Source organism: Epinephelus moara, chromosome 24 (assembly GCF_006386435.1).
Source record: "Epinephelus moara isolate mb chromosome 24, YSFRI_EMoa_1.0, whole genome shotgun sequence".
NCBI classification, from domain to species: domain Eukaryota; kingdom Metazoa; phylum Chordata; class Actinopteri; order Perciformes; family Serranidae; genus Epinephelus; species Epinephelus moara.
In genome coordinates this window covers 5,654,088-5,677,207 of record NC_065529.1, presented here as the reverse complement: position 1 = coordinate 5,677,207, position 23,120 = coordinate 5,654,088, and the positions used below count along the sequence as shown (strand labels likewise).

At 41.7% G+C, this 23,120-nt stretch overlaps 1 protein-coding gene across 13 annotated transcripts in view; it reads right to left on the bottom strand.

The window, feature by feature from the left end:
- The window catches only part of foxp1b (forkhead box P1b), a 183,957-nt gene that overhangs the window by 119,410 nt on the left and 41,427 nt on the right, over positions 1–23,120 (bottom strand). For 10 of the 13 annotated variants that reach the window (XM_050038831.1, XM_050038836.1, XM_050038841.1 and 7 more), the window contains exon 3: positions 18,580–18,623. The exons of 2 other annotated variants lie outside the window; for them this stretch is intronic. The gene's annotated coding sequence lies outside the window, so the exon portion shown is untranslated. Of the gene's footprint in view, positions 1–5,763; positions 5,982–18,579; positions 18,624–23,120 lie in introns of those variants that run through there. One more of the 13 variants, XM_050038834.1, reaches the window with a different exon arrangement.

Here is a 23,120-nt window from a genome sequence, read left to right as displayed (position 1 = left end):
GCTGTTGATTAGAATTGATAACAAACAAGTCTCATACGTGTTCTGAGAAATCATCAGAAAAAAATCAATTCTCTGCATTCCTGTGCTTCCCTGTGTTTGGAGTGTACCTCTCTGTGCTGCTACCGACACACAGCCACCACTTCAGCTCGGGGGCAGAAGGAGCTTTACCGTCCCGTAGCCTTCTGTTGTCACCGTCAGACACATCCTGGTCTGTTAACTACAACTACACCCACTGATGATAACACATGAACAATGGAGGCTGTCTGATGTGAGTGAGTGGTTTATTTGCAAGACAAAAACTTGTTCACGATGCTGACAGTAGAGGCCGTCTTGCCCCCCAGTGCTGAACACAGTGTACCTGTACCTGCTCTGCCCTGACTCAACTCCCCCTGGGCGGCCCCTGATCTGCATGCACACAGCTTTCCTAACTGAGCACTCAACCCAGGCAAGGAAAGATGAAAAAAAAAGGAGGAAACAAAATCTTATTTTTATGGTAAACTGAGAAGTGACTGTGGGGCAATATCTCAGGTGCATTTGAATAAAAGCATTAAAGCATATCCAAATATGAAAGGAGGGAAAAAAAAGCTCCCACTCCCTCTCCCACTGTTCTTTTTTGCCGTTTACATTTGGCAGTCAAAACTGTGGCCGGGCGTTTGTGCAAGTGTTTATCTAAAGCAGACTGAGCAAAGATAAAAAACACACCGGTCCAACTCGTCCAGTTTCAGCATTAATTACGTGTTAAATGCCCCTGTTGAAAACGCGAGTCAACACGCGGCTCGCTCTGAACTCTACCGAGGGTTGAACAATCATCGAAAATGGACCATTCCCACACAAACTACCCTATTATTGTGATTCATTACACTTCAATTAACATATCATCAATGGAATCGTAAATCAATGGCGAGTGGTGACAAATGACAGATATTTTCAGTTTCAAACTACTAAACATCATTAATTCCCATCACCTGAAAGAGCCCCGGGAGCTAAATGAGTTTACCCAACGCATAACATCCATTTAGATAAATGTTCCATCATTTTAATGACGGAAAATTTGTATTGGAGAGAAAAGGCAACAACGGGATCCTGATAGCAGCTGTACGCCTTTTTCTCCTTGTAACATAATGCCCATCTTGTAATGCCTAAACAGATAATTGTCTCCATTTCAAACAGCACAAAGCTGTAATATTGCCATTTAGAACAGTGGGGGTGCGGAGAACGTAGGGTGAGGATAAACAAGCACACGCTGCTTCACCCGGTTGGGAAAACCGAGCCCATCACACACTCCCACATTGAGATTTTAGGGAATAGAACAACTCCTGGTTGAGATAATTACCCACCTAGGTGGGTTATGTGCATGCTCAGTAAGAGGCTTCAGCTAAGAATATGAATCAAAATGCAACAATTTCAAAACACAAAGGGAGCTAAGGAGCATTTTGCAAGGTTCTCTTGCAAAGTCTTGGGAGGATGTTGTAGGTGTTCTGTGTTAAACAAAGTGGAAAATAGCACAACAAAGAGTTTTGACAAAGAAAAATCTCACTGATTGCAACAAGACTCTTGTGTGCAGCAGATAGCATGAGCCTGATACCTTTAGAGGATCAGATGATCCAAATAAATGTTTCCGTTCTCTATGCAAATACCACAGGCTCCATTGTAATTGTGGGGGGAGAAAAAACATGCAAACACCCTGTTTTCAGAGGAAATGGACAATCAGAAGGGTTTTTTGCTATGGTAATGAACTGCTGTGGTTACATGTGAGCACGAACAAAGACTCATTTTATTCTGTCCACAAACCTGTGAAGTGGACTTCCCTATTAGTGGGGGGGGGGGGGGGGGGTCGCGGCTTCACAATGTGCTCTCTAGTCCCAGGTATGTTATCAGTGCCTTTGGCTTTGTTGTAAGATTGCATGTTCAAAATATGAATTAATACCCCTCCACTGAAACGCACCCAATCCCAACAAAAGGCCTGCATTCACTGTGGACAGCTCTTCAGCTCCTCTAATGGACAGGCTCTCCTCTCTCTTCACACCGTGCAGACAAAAAGCTGAGGGCCCCATGAATATTTACCACTAAGTAAAGTTATTCCATTAATTACTCTAAGCACGCTTAATACTGTATCTGTGGCTACTTCTGTGGCGGCTCGTTAATGAACCTTCACACATCATTACCATATTAATTAATGCTCAACTCAATGGTTGTCAATAGGAGGCTGCCAGAGTTGTCTCTCGGTTCTTTACAGCCCCGTCCGGGATGTTTCGATCACTTAGTATCAGCACCTGAATAAATCGACAGTATCTATTTATCATGCCGGGGTGTCTGAATAAAACAAAAAAAATGCAGAAACACTGGTTAACACTCCTCAAGGCTGGTGAATCTGTATCAAGAGAGCATTGTGTAAAGAGGAGGGCGTAGGAGAGTTGTGTAGAGCCAGCGATATCTACTGTATATACAGGGTCATTGGTGTTTGTTTTTAGGGTGTGTGCAAGAGATTTTCCAAGTCACTGTCTGTGCTCTGTAACACAGGAAAATGAAAAGCATGACTCATTTCTCAACAAACGCAGCTGCTTACTGTATGATCCGATCTGCTAAAAGGGCTGACTGCACACTATTTTCTCCCTCTTTTCTTCTACGCTTTTATTAAGAAGGACTGATTAAATTAAAAACATGGCCGAGTCTCGTAAAGACAGAAAAAAAAGTCTGCATTTGAAAAAGTGGGGAAAAAAACAAGCATTGTTGTTTTTTTTCTTTTTGATGTGATTGGCAGGATCCTGGCATTATATTGTAACACCCACATAGACTGTAAACAACAGCACTTTCTGACACGCAAACAGACTCAAAACCCACCAATTAAACCCAACTTCAATCCCGCCAGCCCTTATTCTGGGTGCTTTTTTTCACATTCTTTTTTTCTCCTCAGCTTAAAAGGCAACAGTGCAGTCTGGTGAATGTCAGGCCTGTCTGATCCCCCCGATTCTTTGGACCTGCCCTCACGTTTTGCTGAGCTAAGAACAAAGTACACAGAGTGCAAACAGAGAGCTTTGCTGCCTTAGTACCAAGGAAGTGGAATTTCACTCCTAACCCAAAACAAACAACGCCACACATTTCTTTACACTATTTAAATGAGCTTGTTGCAAAAAGTCCTATCAAGTGAATATCCAGTGCGTACTACTCTGTGCCTTCAGGAGTTCTAATCTATTGATCCATGAGCAAAACCAGCGAAAAACTGCACTGTGTGAATTATTTTGTCTGCTGAGAGGTTATAAGGCAGCTTGAGATCTACACAGATGAAAAAATAAGTCTCAAACTTTGCACGTGAAATTAGATCAGTCAAAAAGTTCAACCCTGATCACGCATGTTTACAGGACAGAACACAAAGGGCTAACACACAGTGAACATTATGCAATCCTATTTTTATAACCAACCCCTTTCCACACTGTCAAGTAGGAGGACTGTCAATTCTACCCAGCCATATCAGGTTTCCACTCTCGCCCAGGTCCCTGCTCCTCTCCGACCACGGATCCTGTGCGCTATTAATATCAATAAGCTGCAGATTCCATTTCCCCAGACAAAGACAAAGGGAGAACAAGAGGCGATGAGTGAAGGGAGGAACTAATACCCTCACGCATCACCGTGGGGTTACCACTCACTATCACCTCCAACCCTGCTGCACTGAGAAAAAGGCAATGCTTTGCTCACACTGCTTCACACATACAGTAGGCTACCACATGCACACCCACAGCAGGGTAATGCAAATACAGGCCAACTGCTGGGTGATACTTTCCAATCATTTGTGAATTTATAACTCACACAACACATTCCTCCATTGATCAGCTCAAACTATACATAATAATTAATTAATTGTCTTGTGCAAAATAGTGTTGTTATAAACCTGGGAATCCTAAGTTTGATACAATACCTGTTATAATATCAATATTTGATACAATTTTCAATACCGCAGAGTAAAGTCAACATTGAGGGCATACAACTTATTTATTTTATTAAAAGATGACCGATGTGTGGAGGGTTACTTCTGAAATGTAATAGGTTACAGATTACGAGTTACCCTGATAAAAAAGTAATGCAACTTTTTACATTAGATTACTGTTTGATTACTTTTCTAAGAAATCTTTTAAACTTGGCAATAGAGCTGAAAAATGTCCTGCAATAGGCTACGCCATGGGTTTTCAACAGGAGGTCAATGACCCCCGGGGCTCCTCAGTTATTGCAGAGGGGCCGCCAAAGCACTTTTTGAGGTTTTTTTTAAGTTTTGTTTCTCTCTCTGATGAAAATATGTAATATGGCACTTTAGACCGCCCTACATGTTAATGTAGGCCCAGTTTAACATGCAGCAGGGGTCCCTGCTTCATGTCTCTTTCAGCTGAGGGTTCCTTGGCCAGAATAATGTTGAGGTCCCCATGGGCTATGCCAAAAGACAACATTCCTGCACAGAGAAAAGTTGCAAAGCAACAGAATGAATGTAATATTCTACATGTAAACTTTTTACCAAAAAGAATATTCAGATGTAATCCCTTTGTAATCAGCAACATTTTGATTGTTATCTGTAATTTAATTACATGTTACCAAACAACGACTTTTCTTTTCTTGGCTAGCAGCAGAGAACAGCAGAATCACTGTAATACACATTAACAGTAAAAGACAGCGAGAAAGCGCAGCGATGGAAAATGAATACTGACACTTTTCAAATATTCAGAATTGATATGTTTCGATAAATCAATGTATTTGATAACACTAGTCCAAAGATTGTCAGAAAATTGTGAAAAGATATACATCATTTCCACAAACACAAGACAATGTCTTCAAATGGCTTGGGGTTTTTTTCAAGTCCAACACCTAAATGTATTTAGTTTATTACGGGGTTCCCACATATTTGCAAGCACAAAATTTCAAAACTTTTCCATGACTTTTCTTGGATCAATAAAAATTTGTTAGACCAATCTCAATCTATAAAATGAACAGAACTGTTTAGTATACCTTACTCGCTGTCACTCCCTGTTAAATATTGTATGAACATGAGTCAGCGACCTGTTTCAATCTCTAACAGTTGATTATGGTCATATCCAAATACATCAAACTATGGGCAGTCATACAAGCACTTACTGTATATGAGTTTGAATCTCCCTTTCAAGCATCAGGGAAAACAGAACTGATTATACTATCATTGTATTCTTAATGCATTTCATTATAAACTTATATCTGGATGCAAATATGAAAAATAATATCACATAAGAATGTAGGCATACACTTTGTAAGCCTAGGTAGTGGACGTGGACGGCTATCTTTCCATCACACACAACAAAATTCCATTTTCCAGGTTTGGAAAAAGAAATGACATTTCCAAGTTTTCCATGAAAGGCAGAATTACAAACTCTTTGATTTTACGATGCAAATATTTAGCTTTTTTGATCAAAACATCAGTCAAATTATGAGTGGATTAATAATTTTAACTCAACATATATCTTGATTAGATACTTAATTGACGTCCTTCACCAATTTGCAATACTACACTATATTGTATTTACTCTAAATACTGGGCATGTAGTAGTAACTCTGACTCTGGAACTACAGTCAAACCCGTTGCTATCTACACCCGAAATACCAGCTCTGTCAATCACTTAGAGAACACACCTACAAACACACTGGACATGCACACGCATACATCCACCAGCGTCCCATAAAAGACGAGAGAGGAGGAGGAGGAAAAAAAAGAAAAAGCAGGGAAAGATAATGAAATCTTTACAGACTTACCCATGAACAGTTAAACAGACTTTCATCATGTTCATGAAACTGTATATTGATGCAGATTCCCTCCAAGCACTCAGTGTTTTGAAATCCACTTCTGAAGGAGAGGAAAAAGCTGCCAGTGAAAGAAGCAGGTATGAAGTAGTTGGAGTGGTGTGTGTGGCAGTTTAGTGTGTGTGTGTGTGTGTGTGTGTGTGTGTGTGTGTGTGTGAATGTGTGTGTGTGTGCGTGCATGAGAGAGAAAGAGAGAGCGAGCCCAGGCTGCAGCGTTGAGAGGGACTGGAGGTATGTGGTCTAAACACAACAAAAGCTGGTGCCTTGCTCTAGATTAAATATGCAGGAAGAGGCCCCCTTTGCATAAACACAAACACTCAGCAAATGAAGAACTGGCACAGAGCAGACGCCTGCTGAGAGCCCTACCTGTCCTGGCCTCTTTTAATTAGACAAGAGCAGGCAGAACAAATGAACATCAACACGGTCACACAAGGCAGAACAAAAGGGAGAGGAAAAAAAAAGAAATGCTCCCTCAATCCTCAAAAATGTCCTTAATGAGAAGAACAGAAGTTTATAGAGAAGCCGTTAAAAAAATCACAAAGAAGATATTTGATTTTTTTTTTCTGGTATGATGTCTTGTTTGCACCTTGAACATGAGTTCTACATTTAAACAAACTTTGCTAATTACTTTGCCAATACCACTTTGTCAGGCTGGTGATAAAACTCTAATTGTCTAATGTAAAAAAACCACAAGAATGTGACCAGAGCATGAAGACTTCAACATGAAACTGCTTAATTACAACCTAAAACACTAATTAAATTTTAAAATATCAAATTTAATTAATTTAAGTAGGTCATTTTTTGGTGAGGGTTTTCATTAAAAGAGTGTCCTGGATTAAAAAGAATGCACCTTGTGCTCCTTTAATTTGTCTTTACATATGCTTCTCCTCCACACACCTCCTGTGGAAACGGAAATAAAAATAGTACGCAGAAAATTTGATTAATACCAAGGTCCATTGTCCATTTCTTCCTTTTTAAAGTGTCTTGAATACGTCCCCATTTTCCTCCCTCCCTCTTATTCTCCTCATCTATCTGTTCCTCCCTGTTTTTCCTCATTTAGGACAGGAATGCAGAAGCGTGTGGTGTTGGGGGAAACTCCGAGAGAAAAGTGCCAGCCTGCCATCAGAGTAAAAAAAAAAAAAAAAAAGAGGAGAATGGGAGCTGAGCCCCTCCACAAAATCTAGAGCGTCAGATGCTGAGTGACACATACTGATGTGGCCAGTCAAAAATGTCATTTTCATGTGAAACCTGCTCAAATGGATCAGGGGGAGAGGAGCGGGGGGCTGTAGGGGTGAGGTGACACTAGGTGAAGGGAGGCTGTAAAGGGAGAAATTGAGGGGTGAGAGGGAGTCAGAGAGAGAGAGAAGGGAGAGCAGAAATGAGACCTCTGGAAAATAAACAGGGTGTTGGGTTTCAAAGGCAAGGGGGACACAGGCATTCCATTGTTCAAGCCAATTATCAGTGGAAAATAATAACAACAGATGGATCCAGAGCGGCCAACTTGTGCCGGAGCACCCTGGCGCTGGAGAACAGATGATGAAATGTGAGAGTGCTGTTGGAGGGGTTGGTGTGTGTGTGTGTGTGTGTGTGTGTGTGTGTGTGCGGGTCACACACACAGCTCCACACACCAGATGTGAACTTCCACAAGGGCAGTTTAATATGTGCTCTCTGGCCACCACTTGTGCCGCGCGGCTTGGGCATACCAGACAATGGCTTGGTCAACACCTCTGTTTGTTCAGAAGGGGCTGTGTGAAGTCAGATGATACACATGGCTCCCGTGTTGCCGTGTGATAAACTCAAATCTGCGCATTCCTTTTATGTCCGACAAAGCGAGGTCATCTGATGGCGAACACATGCTTGTTGCCGTTAAGTGGAGTAACAACACAACAGCGTGAAGTAGGAAGTACGAAGATTTTTCCTTTTTTTTTTGGCCCCCGGATTTTTCTTTTATTCAGATCAGCACATATCCCAGATGACCTGTTGTGATGTTTTCATTTGATGTTTTCCAGCGTGCCTAACGTTCACAGACAAGGCAGATGCAACAGTGCAGTGGAAGACAGACCTCATTGACTCTGGCTTCATTCACAGATCCCTCATATCAGCCGCAGACTGACAGGCAGCGGAGGGGGCTGCAACCCCTTAAAACAAAACCAATTCTCTCTGTGACTTGTCAAGGGTGGGAGATGTCTGCAGATAGCAGTACAAAAGATCTGCCCTTCCTTTTCACAAGAAAAGAGAAGTTTTCGTTTCATTAACTCCACACTAAAGCGTAATTATCTCCCTATAGACCTTAATCACCAACAGAAGGATAATAGAACAAAAAGCAGTTTCTTCTTCGGTCATTAAAGGTTTTTTTTAATGTTGTTGTTCTTTTTTCTCTCCTCTGCACTTTAGATGAGTCCATCAAATGATGCAAAAGAATCGTGAGGGCACAAGCAGAGTCTCACTTTCAAATATTGCCTGTTAAACACAGATTTCATCCATAAAACAGACTCGTTTGCTTGAGTGTGCCATCTATGCCCTTTCTCTATCTGCCTGTTTGGCCTGTTTGACCTGACGGATGGCCACTAAGAGGAGAGGGCAACACAACCAGCGGACATACAGATGACTGAAGTGCTAAATGAATATAATTGAAAATGCTTGAAATAAAACACCGCAACACCACTTTGTATATAATCTAAATGACTAACATTGCTTGAAGGTGCTTGTGATACCGAACCCCAATGATAAATCTCTGGAGGATTGCACGTAAGGATTTTTACAGGAGAAAAAAAAAAAGACTGGAAAACTTTGCCTAGATTTAATTAGCTTATGAGAAATAATTGCCATTAGCGAATCTCGTCAAATGGGGTTGAGGCGTTTTGCTGTGGGGGGGTGCGGGGGAGAGAGAGTCATATTTTTTGGACGGTGAGGAGACAAAGGGCTTTCAAACAGGAACTGGCGAGCCATCAGCCGTTTTAGTGCACTGAGACTGAGGTCGAGTTAATTAGACTATTGTCATTTTAATCAGGACAGCTCGGCGGCCATCACTTCCTGAAAGAGCCAGTGGACTTTAAACGGCTGAGGGATTTTTCTGTGTGTACTGTATATGCGTGTGTCGGGGCCCGAGGTGTCACCCAGCTATGGGTTATGGAGTATGGTCTGGTTCTCTCACATGCTTGGAACATTAATGAGCTGGAGACACACCGAGGAAACAAAGAAGCCTGGAGGATCACCAGGGGAAACTACTCGCCTCTGCTCTACTCATGTCTCTGTTCATTTGAAAATAATTTAAATATCAAATATTTGAAATAATTTGCTTCTCCCTGGCTATCAGATTTTGAATAGAGAGTCTTTCATGTCGTCGTTATTATGTTCTTCACTGGCATTAGCATTTAAAACATAATCAATGTAACCATATTTTCTAGGTGCTTGCCATTATGTTACTATAATGGTTTATTTTTTTCTGATTTCCATATTTTATGAATACAATCGGAAGTTCGTGATAACAAACCAAAGAATGGCAAACGATATATAAAATCTTTGCTGAATATCATTAATCTAAAGAGAGTTTTAATCAAAACTGACAAAAGGCTGGATTTATTCCAGGCTTGCTCGATTTACTTTGTGCCACCTTTAGTGAAAAAAAAAAGAAGAAAAAAAGCTGACACCAGTCTCATTTGAGTTCAGCCAGCAGCCCTCAGAGCGAGAGGAGGGAGGAGGAGCTGAATACTAGAGCTGACAGTGGAGCTCTGCCAATCAGCAGGGGTGATAGAGCGACCAGCCCCAATATTAACACCAAAACATCTTTGTAACTTTTCCCCTGGCCATAGTTCAGGTCAACTGTGGACAAGGTGACGAAGGTAACCTGCAGACAAATGCTGGTGAACTTCCCCCCGTGACACCGCCGTCAGCCCCGGGGCAGGACTGGCCAATGACATTAGCCGAGCGTCTGAGTACAAAGTCGACTAGTGTAATATTTCATATTCACCGACCTCAAGGGAAACTGCATTAAAAGGGATTGGAGCAGTTCTAGCACATTTGACTCCATGCCACTTTTCTACTGCGTCTGTTTATGATTATATTAATAGTTCCGTAAGTTCATCGTTTTTAACATTAGTCATTAATATTTCATGGGGAGTTAATATTAATCCGATCAGAAATTATCTTCCTTCAATAATTCAATACACACATTAATTATTCAATAAAAAGAATGTTCAGCATATTTGAAGGGGAAACTGGAGACATTCAATAACTGAATGTGAGAAAATGAAGCCAAAGTCACATTTCAGCACCAAGTTAGCTAAAAACAACAACAGCTACATCTGTCAGAGCTCTGTGAACAATTTCACCTGGGAAGCAGCTTGTTAGCAAGGAAAGCTAACAAACACAAGCAACCTTCTTGTTCCACCTTTAAGTGTGTAAGATCTAGGGGCATCCACTCGCAGAAATGGTATATAATATTCATAACTATTAGTTTATAATCACCTGAAACTGAGAAATGTTGTGTTTTTGTAACTTTAGGATGAGCCATATGTATCTATGGTCCTCTTTTACAGAGTCCGCCAGGTTGTTTCTACAGTAGCCCAGAATGGACAAACCAATCACTCACTCTGGACACTCTCTAAATTACCCGAGTGCTATTTATCAGTCTAGACTGGCTTAAAATACCCGGTTTGGGGGGGCACAATCCAGGCAGGAAAGGCAGCAATGTCTCTGTGAAAGACAACTGCTTTAGTGGCTATAAAGCTGCTGAAAACACATTGACAGGTCATAAAAAGCTGCTGAAAACACAGCTATGACTCCCTAAATCACAACCGTTTTTGTTGTTTGTTGGTCTCTAACAGTGGTCTGCAGCTTTGCAGGCATCTCGCTGTGTCATTTCATCCACAAGTCCCTCCACCTCCAGAGTCAGCTAATATACTATGTCGTTTCAGGACTGCTGATATTATACATATGAAACTTGAAATTGCAACATATATAATGCGCCAACATTTTATTGTGGTGACTGGGCTGCTAAGATATAAACATCAATGTCCTCCTCAGCTGAGCTGTAACATAAGTTAGCTCAGTGGTATGTGGTGAGCTAGCAGTAGCAAAATCTATTTTTGATTTTGGGGTGAAGTGTGCCTTTAAATAACTGGTGTCTAATCCAGATTTAAATGTGCTGACTAACTAGGGGCCACAGGTTGCTGTATCTACTCATGTACATTCAGAGATAAGACAGACATGTAGACTGTGAAGCCTCTGCGCCATTAAAAGCCCTGAACTGCCTCCATAAGTTCCTCCATAAGAGATTTACAGGGATTAGATGGTGAAATAAAGGCCTAATCTTTATTTGACAGGGAAGCCAATCTCTGTCTCACTGGTCAACCCCTTGCGGTAGGCCCCTCTCTCACAACCTCACTCTCACTGCTACACATCTCTGGCTTATTTAAAACCACATTTAGGATGCATACAGTGACTTGTATGAGGTCTCGATCCAATTTTCATACAAAAAAAGTGTAATTTTTCAATAGAGAAGTGTGCAGATGCATCGCTCTAGGAAGACTTCTTCCATAAATGATGTCCTATATTGGGTCACAGCCTTACCTGCATGTGAGTACATCTTGATGGCTATTTCCTTTTGTAATTTTCCTTTTTTTTTGGACTTAGCTATGCCTGATTGAAAATCCAACCAATTTCCATCTGCAGTTTAATGACAGATGGAAAGAGATATTTCATGGAGATGTATAGTCGAGACTGATAAACTATTAATCACATTGCTGGACAATGACACCGGCTAAATTTAAACACCAAGTGAAAAGGCGTCAAGTTACAACCTCCCTTATTCCTTAAATTATTCATTGCTGGGGGCTGTTATTGTATAGCATATAGAATTAAAACTGCAGATTCCTCCTAATTACAGTGCGTGCTGATGGTGGCTACAGATGTCACAGCTTGGACTGGCACTCCTTTACTAGGTTTAACCCTGTCACACAGTGTCCCTCTTTCTCTCTTTCTTCTTACTCAGTGCTGTCTGATTTTTGGAAGCTCTGCTCCAGAAAATATCAAGGTGCAGTATCTTTTCAAAAGGGACCACATTCTGATTACCTAATGTAACCTTCACTTTGGTTGTTGTGTAAAATAGTTGTCTGTAACTAGGAGGAAAAAAGCATGTAAAAACACCCATGAACATTTGAAATTCTTTCCTTAAGTAGAAGAAAATTGGGGATGAAAATGAATTTAAATGATTGTGTTGTCAATGTCAAAAACACTGGTAGTTTAAAGTAAAATGAGTGCTTTGGGTGTACTTTGCCAAAAACAAGTGTCTACAAATTGGTAAAGATTCAGCTGTGTGCGCACCATAAGCAGAAGCTCTGTCAGGTGGCTCATTATCTCTGCAAGTCGGCTATCTCAGTAATTTTGTTCTGTTGTTTTCCCCCTGTAACTGCAATGAAACAAGGATATACAAAATAATGTTAATATTTCCCACTCCTACTTTCTCTTTTTTTAATCAGTGGAAAGGTAGCTGTTTTATTAACTTATGTAAATAACTAGAATTACAGCCTCACGGTTGTGTGCCTCTGCGTACCAGTCAAGTTGCAGTTACAGTTTACATCCATGTCTGTCTGTCCACACTCATATGTAGCCATGACAGCTGACAATGCTTCAAATGTTGCTGCTAAGAAGTTGCATATTCTCAAAAATAGATGCTTCACACACATCTATACAATCACTACAGTTTCAGGGTAGACACCCAAGGTGTCTTTACAGAATATTATGATGGTATAGTGAAGTTGACCTTTGACAAATTGGATATAAAATGTCATCATTTCATCATCTTATTTTATGAGACATCTATGGGAAATTTTGTCAAACTGGATGGATTCATGAGTTATGGCCAAAAACATACATATATATATATTTAAGATATTTTTATGGGCATTTTTTGCCTTTAATTGATAGGATAGTGAAGTGTGAAGGGGGGAGAGAGAGAGGGAGAGACATGCAGCAAAGGGCCACAGGCTGGAGTCGAACCCGGGCCGCTGCGGCAACAGCCTTGTACGTGGGGCGCCTGCTCTACCACTAAGCCACCGATGCCCCGCCAAAAACATATTTTGTGAGATCACAGTGACCTTTGTCCACCAAAATCTAATTCATCGTTGTGTCCAAGCGGATGTTTGTGCCAAATCTGGGGAAGTTCCTTCAAGGCATGCCAGAGATATTGCATTCAAGAGAATGAGACAGACGCAAGGTCACAGTTGCCTTGCCCTTTGACCTTTGACCACCTAATCAATTCTTTCTTGAGTCTAAGTGGACATTTGTGCCAAATTTAAAGAAATTCCCTCAAGAGGATCTTGAGATAGTGATCAAGAAAATGGGACGTACGTATGCACAAACTTATGCATGGATGGCCAGACGACCCAAAAACATACTGCCTCTGGCGATGGCTGTCGCCACCACAGAGGCATGTAAATCAGATCAAGCTAACACTGATGTATTATGAACAATAACGACAAAGTAACACGGCAGGTTTGTTGTTTTAAGAACTAACATAAAAAGTTGGTACAGTTATCAGATGTTATCTTCCTATAACTGGCAGACAAAGGCTTTGTTTGTGCGCTCCACATCCTCCACTCAGTGTTCAGTGTGTTCTCTCTCTTCCTTGTATCATCCCCAGCTCACAGCAGCAAACAGAGTTGTACGCAAATACTGAAAGCCATAACGCATTATATTGTTTGGTGTTAACATTTGAATATTTAAATGGTGCGTTTTAGATCTAGATACTCCCATTTCAATTTCCATATACTGTGCATGCTGAATGCTGACAGTTAAGTTTGCCCACTTGCCAAGTTGAAGACTCTGTGAGCATATTTGCATGTTTTTTACACAATATTGGTTTGACAGGCCATCATTTTCATGATCATGTTTTTGCTTCATACATACTTGTTAACAATGCAAGTTACCTATGTTTAATAAATGACTACTGCATGTGGCCTGTGTCAGAGCCACAAAGCTGAGTGTGTGAATCACCCACGTACATGTCACTTAACCAAATTGGCAAAGCTGATAAGCCATATTTACATAGCAGTGTTGCTGGGCGTGATTACTATCAGTAAAACTTCCCCCCACGCTTTAATGGAAAGTTGGGATATAACTTGGTGTGGGTCACAGCTGCCCTCGGGAAAATAGCTCAATTACAGCCATGGATATAAACACTCGTGTGGCTGTCGGAGTGGTAAACAGATGTGGGGTGACAGTCTGTAGTACATGATCAGTCAAGCAGCTGTTGCTGCACCTTCATTCATTCACTTGTTCTGATGATGGATTCCAATTTCTCCCCCCACAGCTCAACATGCGGCCACACTATTTGCTTACGGGGCAGTGGCAATAGGCAGATTAAGCTGCTGAGAATATCATTAACATGTTCCCTGCGTAAAGCTAACGCCTGCTGCACTTTTACTGCCGCTGTCAAACACAACAATCAGTCTGCATGAAGTGGACATTATGGGGTGTGACTTTAGTTCCTGTCTCTGTGTATAGGCCTCTCTGTTCTGATGCAGGGCAGCTCTGAAAACGACACCGTATTACAAACTTCTTTCCAAACTGAAAAAAGACAACATAAGAGCATTCAGAATGATGCCACATGATGTTATTTTGTCTTGGCGCGCTGTGCATTTGTACTCACGCAGTGTATTGAAAAGGACATCCCCTTTGGCTGTTGTCTCATTGAGAGCCTACCTGTCACACGCCTGATATGACGCTCTTTGAATGCAGTGTGTACATGTGATCAGAGCGGCAGCGAGCACCCAGATGACAAAGTGACTAGGAGTGTCAAAGCAGCCTACAAACAGGCCTGTCCTCTTCCACAGAGGAAGCTGGGAGCAGCAGAGGCGCTGCCTTGTCTCATCTGCCAGCAGCGCTCGCTGCCTCGCCGCCTCATCACAGCGACCGCTTCTGATGGTGCTCACAACTCCATGCTGGACGGCTGTTTTGATTTCAGCCTGTGTGACACATCTGTTGCTTGTCACGTTGTGTTGCGCCTGTCTGTGAGCTGAGCGCGACCGGGGCAAGTATGCTCCTCGTCCTTCTGTCTGTGTTTACAAACAGGGCTCGTGCTTACAAACAGGCCAGCATGGTACACATCATGTGGAAGGTCAGGAGGCCATACGAGACACTACGTGCACCTGTGCAGCTGGTGTCACAAGCCATCAATCCCACTGCAAATGCGCAGTGTGCAGGCTGAAGAATGAGAGTGCTCTGTATTAAAAGATGCATTATCTGCTAATGAAACCTGCCTGAAATCTTAAGTGAAAATCAGACGGATCTGCAGTGTTGATTGTGTATAATAGGAAAAAGAAAAAGGTATGGATCTTGGCCATTTTATTATCTTTTAAGTAGTCCCCCATCATTGTACACTGCCTACTGAAAATCAATTATTTCCCTCCCATGTCTAATTGAGAAAGTTTGCTACAGCTGTAAATCAAATCTCCATCTAGGGTGCATTCCTCACAATGTGCTCTTTATGGGCTTTTAAAGCACCTCGCGAGAGCATTTCACACAACTACCAAAATCAAGAATATACTATGCAAGACTCCCGCTGTCAGCTTAAACACATGAGCAATGACCATGGCTAATTGGATCCATCCCATCCATCCATCTATGAAGTACACATGCTATATCAGCGAAAATCAAATGACATTGTTTCACTCAGTGTAAGGCAAGCCCAGCACTAAAGAGCCAGAAAGGTATTTATTAATGGGATGTTACAGTAGCTTAGGAGGGGCGCATTCACAAGTGCTTCATTTCTATGTCCTTGTCTTTCCAATCAATATTCAAAAGTGCCTCGTAATTACACGTTTAGGATTCATTTACATGCAAAGTGCTAGTGTGGACATAAATTGCAGTGAAAAAGTTCTGTCAGTGAGATTTTTTAAGCTTTTTTCTTACTCTGATATTTTTTATCTATTTTAATTTGTATTATTTTTTTTATATTTTGATAAACATACTTATTTCACTCTAAATAAAACTCAAAAATAAAAGCAAAATGAGAAAACTACAGTTTGTCTACATGAACAATTTGCATGAGTACCAAACACCAGCCTGTTATGTAAATTCAATCCCTCTTAAGAGGGTGGGGAAAAATTTGAGACGGCTCATTTACATTGTCAAATGACACAACACTCATACTTTCCATTTACTATCAAGCTGTTTTGCAGAAGCGCTAACCTGGAAACGATCAGTGCGTGTGTAGTTCCTTGCCACCAAGTCGATGTAACAATACTGTTGAAATGGGGTTGGGTGGAATACAACGTGATCGAACACCGTGACTGCCATTTTGACCAGCTTCGTCAGACCAAAAGACAACACGTAGAGGCGCTGGCACGGCAGGGAGGCACGACGCTGCTATGTGGCTCTAATATATTCAAAGAGGGATCATTTACTTAAGGCTTGCATCCAAGGATCAGTCTGGCCTTCATTAGCCTCAATCTGACACGGATGTGAACAACATGTTGGCTTGCCACATGAACAGTGCCCCTCCTCCCACCAAACCCCCAAACGCTCAACTCCCCCTCCTTTCTCTGAGACCTGCACGGCAAATTCCTCTGGAAATATCACAGGTTGTTAGCATTCCAGAGAGAATTTTACATGGGTGTACACTCAGGCCTTAATTAGAGACACTATTTGATCATTCAGCAGCTGGGCTTTATTAAAAATACGGGTTCACATCGCCCTACAGTCACCCCCGGCTCAGTGTGAAAGAGCTCACAGAGGCAGAAGAGTCTATGAAACAAGAATATGCATATTCATTACCTGATACATAAGGTCCCTGGATGGGAAGTCTACGCCAAAGCAAAGTGTTTACACTCAGTTTAGAACAACATTTGAACATCTTCTCAGTGTCATCCACCTCTGATATGAAGAATGCCAATGCATTTTTTTCTCAACATTTTCACTTGAAAAGCTGTCCTGAGAAACAAGTCCAGTAAGAAGTCTACTTCATATATTAGTATGGCTTCCAAAGAGAGTTTAAATGTCCCATTATGGTCCAAATGCTATTTTGGACAGGAACATGCACAAGCACGTGCTTAAGGTGCTCAAGGCCCGGCCTAGTTACCCTCTTTGGCTAAAAAGAAGTCTATATTTATTAAAGTTAAAAAAAAAAAAAAAGCGTGACGAAACCTGACACAAAGCAATGCCCTATGATCTCTGTCATGTGACAGTGTAGTTGCCAAAAGAAATGCAACCCTTTCCCACAAAATTAATTTAATGGGAACTAGACCATTTTTTCAGAGGTATGTTTTTAAAAATTGAAAGCAGGTTAATAACCACCGGTGGGACCAAGTCTTGAGTCTTTGCTCTCTGGTCCCAAGTCAAGTCCTGAGTCATATCTGACAAGTCCTAAACAAGTCATAATGTGCTCTTCACCAAATGTAATGCCATTTTTTAATATCAGAGTAATAATATATTACATTTTTTAAAAATAAGTGCCTTTTAAAATCAGCAGTGCTGAGATTACACTTTCATAGCATATATCACTATTAACCAGCACCACAACAGAATGAATCTGAATGATTTTCTGTCCGGTCTTGTTGCATAATGGAAATGGAAATGATGTAAAATAGTAAATGGAGCCGTATACGACATCGCCCACCGTTGCATACTTTTTAATCTTTGTTCTGCGGGGGAAGGTATCAAGTTTTTTTTTCCAACCTCAAGGCTTGAGTGACAGCTTTGAGTGACAGGCTGTGTGCCTATAGTGTCCTTGGCTTCTCAGTCAGATCCACCCCTTGTTCCTCTACACCCAAATATGGTCACTTCTGGCTCCAAAAAACAAAGATACTGATGGCTGAAATGCTGACTCGAGGCTTCAAAATGGGAGTCCGCAAACTAATGGGTGACATCACAGCAGCTACGTCCATCATTTTTACAGTTCACAGGGCTAACCCCAAAACTCCAGTTCAGAGAGCATGATAATTAAGTAAAATACTTCTAATAGTTATGGTAAAATATGGGATGGAAAGGCCAGAGAATATGTTCATAAAAAAACCTATATGACATTTTGTACTTTAATAAGTAATATATACATGACATATATTGAAATAATAAAAATTCCAAGCCTCAATCAAAACACGACATTATAACCTTTTACAGAGGTCCACTGAAAGCCTCAACCTAAATGTCAGCGCAGAACCTGAGCTACATCGACCTGAAAAGAACCAAAGAGACGTAAACTGTATCTGACCAAGGTCGACAGGGACTATAAAACAAACACCGGGTTTAAGGTGAAGTCTTCCCTCCGTGAAGGTTGGCCATGTTTTGTGTTTACACTACACTGCGGGCTTTGAAATTGTTTTGCAGTGTGGAATCTGCCCAGGGTCATTGTTTGTTTTTGACGTGTTTATACACCACACAAGGAGTAATGACTTCTAGGATAGTCAGGGGGGGATGCAGACATGATCCAGCACACTATCAGCAATTTTCTTTACTTTTCAGGCTCCCAGTAAACTTTCAACACTGAGAGGACTCTGACGCTATCTGGGGCCTCGTCATCGTGTTCAGCATCATTCAAAGCGATGTAAATATTTAACTGCATCAGGAAATAAGGAAATCGGTTACTATGCAAAACCTGTCTTATCATTTTGTTGCACTCAAATTCACAACAATTTCCATATGATGCGCTTCTTTGAAAAGACACTAAACACCAGTTTGTCCAAAAGTTAGAAAATAATGATGCAAAGCTGATAGACGATTGGTGTTTCCCAGTTAACCGACTGTCTGCAGACGTGCATGAGAAGCACTTACTTTGATCTCTGGCTCCACAGGATGTCACCACTGGAGTCTCCTGGCTGGACCGACAAGCAGCAGATAGGAGGGGAGGAAAGAAGGAGTGAAGAGAAGGTAGGGAGGTGGGGGTGGGAGAAAGAGGGGGAGAAACAGTGGAAATTATTTGAAACATGAAGGTGACTAACAAAAAGCAAACATGTTCTTTCCACAACCACCTTATCAAATATGAACAGTGAAGTCAATTCAGATGCTCTTTAGTTGATTCCATGTGTGAGTGTACACACAGACACACACACACACCTCTGAGTATGAGAGCAATGGTGGAGGGACACAAAACAGGTCACTTTGAAATGAATACTCATTACAGCAGAATTAAACAGGTTTTACAGTGCCCCCCTCTTTAAATATATGTGGATACATATTTAGCATCCTCGGCGAGAACTCCCTTGATTAAACAAATAACGACACATTCCAAAACCTGAAAAATTAATTTAAGCATTGCACTAATTTGCATTTAAACACTGCTCCTCCCTGACCTTAGACCAAGCACTTTTTAATTACTGGCTTCTGAAGGCTGCATCCCTGTAGTGTTGATGGAAAAATAAAAACAGTGCGGGTTTTACGGCACACTGTGTGTTTTTATTCTATATAAATGAAGAGAACACCCAAGCTTTCTGAGATAGCTTGTTCAGGGTATTAAACCGCCCCTTTTCAAATCACCACACATTAGCACTCAGCCTCTCACAGTTGAGCTCTGTCATTCAGGCCCACTGCCCCATGCCCCTTCACCTTAACTCCTTCCCTCCGTTTGCAAACACAGAGGGAAGAAACAGCAAAATGTGTTTCCTGAAAGGGAGGAGAGGTGGAAAAAGCCCATCCTGCCCCGAGAATCACCGCCGCCCCGCCAGAGCCGCCGCCACTGGCCTTTCTGCAGAGGCAGCAAAAGTTCCCCGAGAGGGGAGTGTCTGCCAACTCAAACAGGGCTCATTCTCCTCTCTGTGGGCCGCCAGCCGCCCATGTGGGCCTGCGCTGGGCTTCCTGAGGGCTCGCTGCAGCTGGAGCACTTTGAATAAAGGTAACAGCAATGTCACAGCTACTGTAAACTTGCGAGGCTGCTCCTGTCAGCAGGACGTTCCCAATCAAAGCAGAAACAACCCCACCTCAAACACAACACTTTTTTTTCTTTCCAACCGGCCCCAAGTCCAAACTTCCCACAATTACAAAGAGAGCACACAGGCAAGAGGGCAACCACTGTTCCCTGATCTTGCCAAACAAAATGCCAAGAGACCGGGAGTGACATTCAGCTCTGGGGTTTAAAAATACGAGCAATTTGAAAATGATTAGAGTCTTATTTTATTGTTGAGCGCCTGACACAGGAGAGGAAACCAGAACAATCAAGCCGACTGACTTTTTTTCTGCTGAATTTAGAAACACTAATTAGTTTTGCTCTCATAAAGCCAACCTGAAAACGACCAATTAGAGAGTGAAAATGAGACGTGCAGAGGAAACAAGAGCTTGTCATTTTCACTGTTTAAGTCCCATATGCACAACTTTACTGTGATGACTTTCACACACACATGCTGGATGATTGGCATGCCGCCTACGGAAGCTGATGTCACGTACACACTCTGACCAGTTAATGGCACTTTACATCAAATAGCATTTTGCTTAGTTAGAAGGAAACCATTACAGATCTGTATGGCCACATCAAACCCGGGCTGAGCAGCTTGGGCATGCAGATGTCTGAAGCACCAGGCTGGGGAGAGGATACAGCCCACCAGGCTGACCACAGCACCAGCTGGTTTCATCTATAGACCTACCAGGGCCAAACCGTTACCCCCTCACAGGTGCCTTGTTTCTATGAATTTCCTCTTTCAAGGGTACTGGAATAATTCCTCTGCATGTAAAACTATCTCATAATAACAGCAGCCGCTGCTACCTTCAGCTACTTACATTTCATACAGCATATTTAACCTGCTGAGTGGTTCATGTTTAGCAGGCCATTAGAAACTAACATAAAACTTGCAGAAATTATCTTCAGGAATTTCACTGCTATTCCCCGAGCAAACAGTGGCAAGTGTTTCATCACTGTCTGACTCAAGACGGATGGGCTGTCAGTGCCTTCCCCTGTCCAGGATCCAGCTCCTGGGCCGGGAAGTGGCTAAAAAAGGCCGGGGCTACGCTTTCCAGGCCTGCGCCTTTTACTGGGAGTAATTCTCAGATGCCAGGTCGCTGCCAACGTCCTTGCAGCCAATGGCAGAGAGGCCAGTAAGTTCACATTAACTGCAGAGTGTAACTGCGCTGAACATCTGCTCATGAATGAGAGCGCTGCCCACTAACTCAGCGAGTTGAGGCCCACTGATGAAAAATTCAACGTTCTCCTGGCTGGCACGCTTGTTTTGCACTATTCTCCTGAGCCCCCCAGAATTATATTAAGAGAATTTCAGCGCGGCCTGGTGTATCTGAGAGAACAGCTGGCACTGAAAAGGGATCTGCCGCTCGGCGAGAGCTCGGGGACTTCACACGGGATCTGCCTTCTCCTACACCATTTGTCCTTGAAGGAAAAAAAAAAATATCAGTGTTAAGCACCCAGGTAATAATAGGAAAGCAGAGGCTACATTTAGCTGATTACACCACCCACGTGTGCTACAGAGGACAGAGCATAACCAATGAAGACATGAATCGATATGGAGTGGAAAGAGAAGACAGAGGGGCAATTGTGACAATAAGTAGCTCCCTCAGGAGACCCATTCACTATACCTCTCCTTTGTTTGGCTTGTTTAGCTCATTAGATTGTTAACTAGGAAGGATCTGCCCCCAACCCCACAATATGGAATCAGTCTAATCAGAAACAGAAGCTGTCTGTTCAGGGGGCGACTACATCAAAGACTTTGGAAAGTACGAAGGCAGTCCCACAATCCTGTCCTTCAATTGCTGCAATTATGTGCCTCATAACTTTGCGATGCTACTGCAGAGACCAAAAGGACAAAATGTAAAAGCTGTTTGACTGTAAGATAAAAATCAGAAAGTCCGTGTATACAGTGAAACAAAGTCTTCCCTCTGAAGATGATGAAATAGTTTCTCGGTTTAAAAATGTTAAGTTTAGGGAAGTGATTACTCCTAGCACACACTAAGAATAAAAGATTACCACACTCAGTAATTTCACTTCTGTCTTTCTGTGAAATACAGTTAACAGATTTCTATATGTCAGCACACAACACAACCTGAGGGAAACTTTTACCTCAAGAAAACCTAAGAGCAAAAAAACACAACATCAGACATCTTAGGTTTCTTGCTCTTTTATACAATGCACTACATGATGTGGGAATCATGGCAGTAGTCCAACAAAAAGGATCTGTGAATATAATATTGCCTTTGAAAACCAAGAGGATGTCTGGAGAGAAGCTCATTTAGCCGGTGACAAATGACAGCACTTTGTCTTCCTGACAAGATCCCTCCTTCATCAAATGTCCAACTTCACATGGAAATAGGAAATCACACATTATCACACTGACAAACAATTACAACCATGTCATTAGCAGCAACCCTGGGCCTGAAACCATTAACAAAACACAATGTTGCACACCACGCTAACCATCAGAAGAAACACAGGATGTAGATGAAAAGACACTGATAAATCAATCATGACACAAACAACCTGATGCGTACAGTTTGGGAAGGATCTAAATGTTGGGAATGGGAGGGGGTGATAACCGTCCTTTGTGCCAACTAAATAAATCACAGAATAATCTCAAGCAATCAAAAGTTCCTCATCTCCAAATAAAGATTTATGTCTTTGTGATGACAGAGCATTGCTTGCCTTATATTAAAAGTCAACACTTTAGAGGAGTTTCTCTCTAAGTGACTTAATCAGATACAGAGCATTAGTATCTTTTTTAATACATCTCCCAGTGTCAGCCGGCAAATGAAAATGCTAGCCTCTGTAAATATGACTGCTTACTTCTAACACAAACATTGTTGACACCTAATGTAATTTCAGCGGGACATCCGACTGAAAGCGCACCGGGGTAATATAATGCTCTTAATGAGAATTCCTTCCAGCTTGAGACCTTGGCGAGATAGCCATAATGCATGGCTTCTCTTTTTAATAAAATAATTGTTACAGTTATTAAAGATGAATCTCATCACAGTCGAGATGACAAAATAATTCATTACCAAAACCAAGGCTTTAAATAGCTGCAAATTATGAAGCCCTACCCCCCTCCCCTTGAAAATACACTTCCAGATAAATGGGTTCGTTATTTCATATAAATATTAGATATATGCTGCCCTTGAAAGGGAAGAAATATTGCAACTGTCCATTATGAAGTTTGCAGCCACACAAAGCACCACGTACACTGAATCAATACAGAAGGAAAATCTAATAATAAACAACTTAAACTATAATTAATTTGACTCTATATCATTACATTATTCTACTTATAACTCATAGATAGGGCTGTCAGGATAACTAGTTTTGTTGGACGATATATTGTCCCAGAAATAATTGCGATACACAATATCATTGTCATTTTGAGACCATTTTATGCCACTGATAT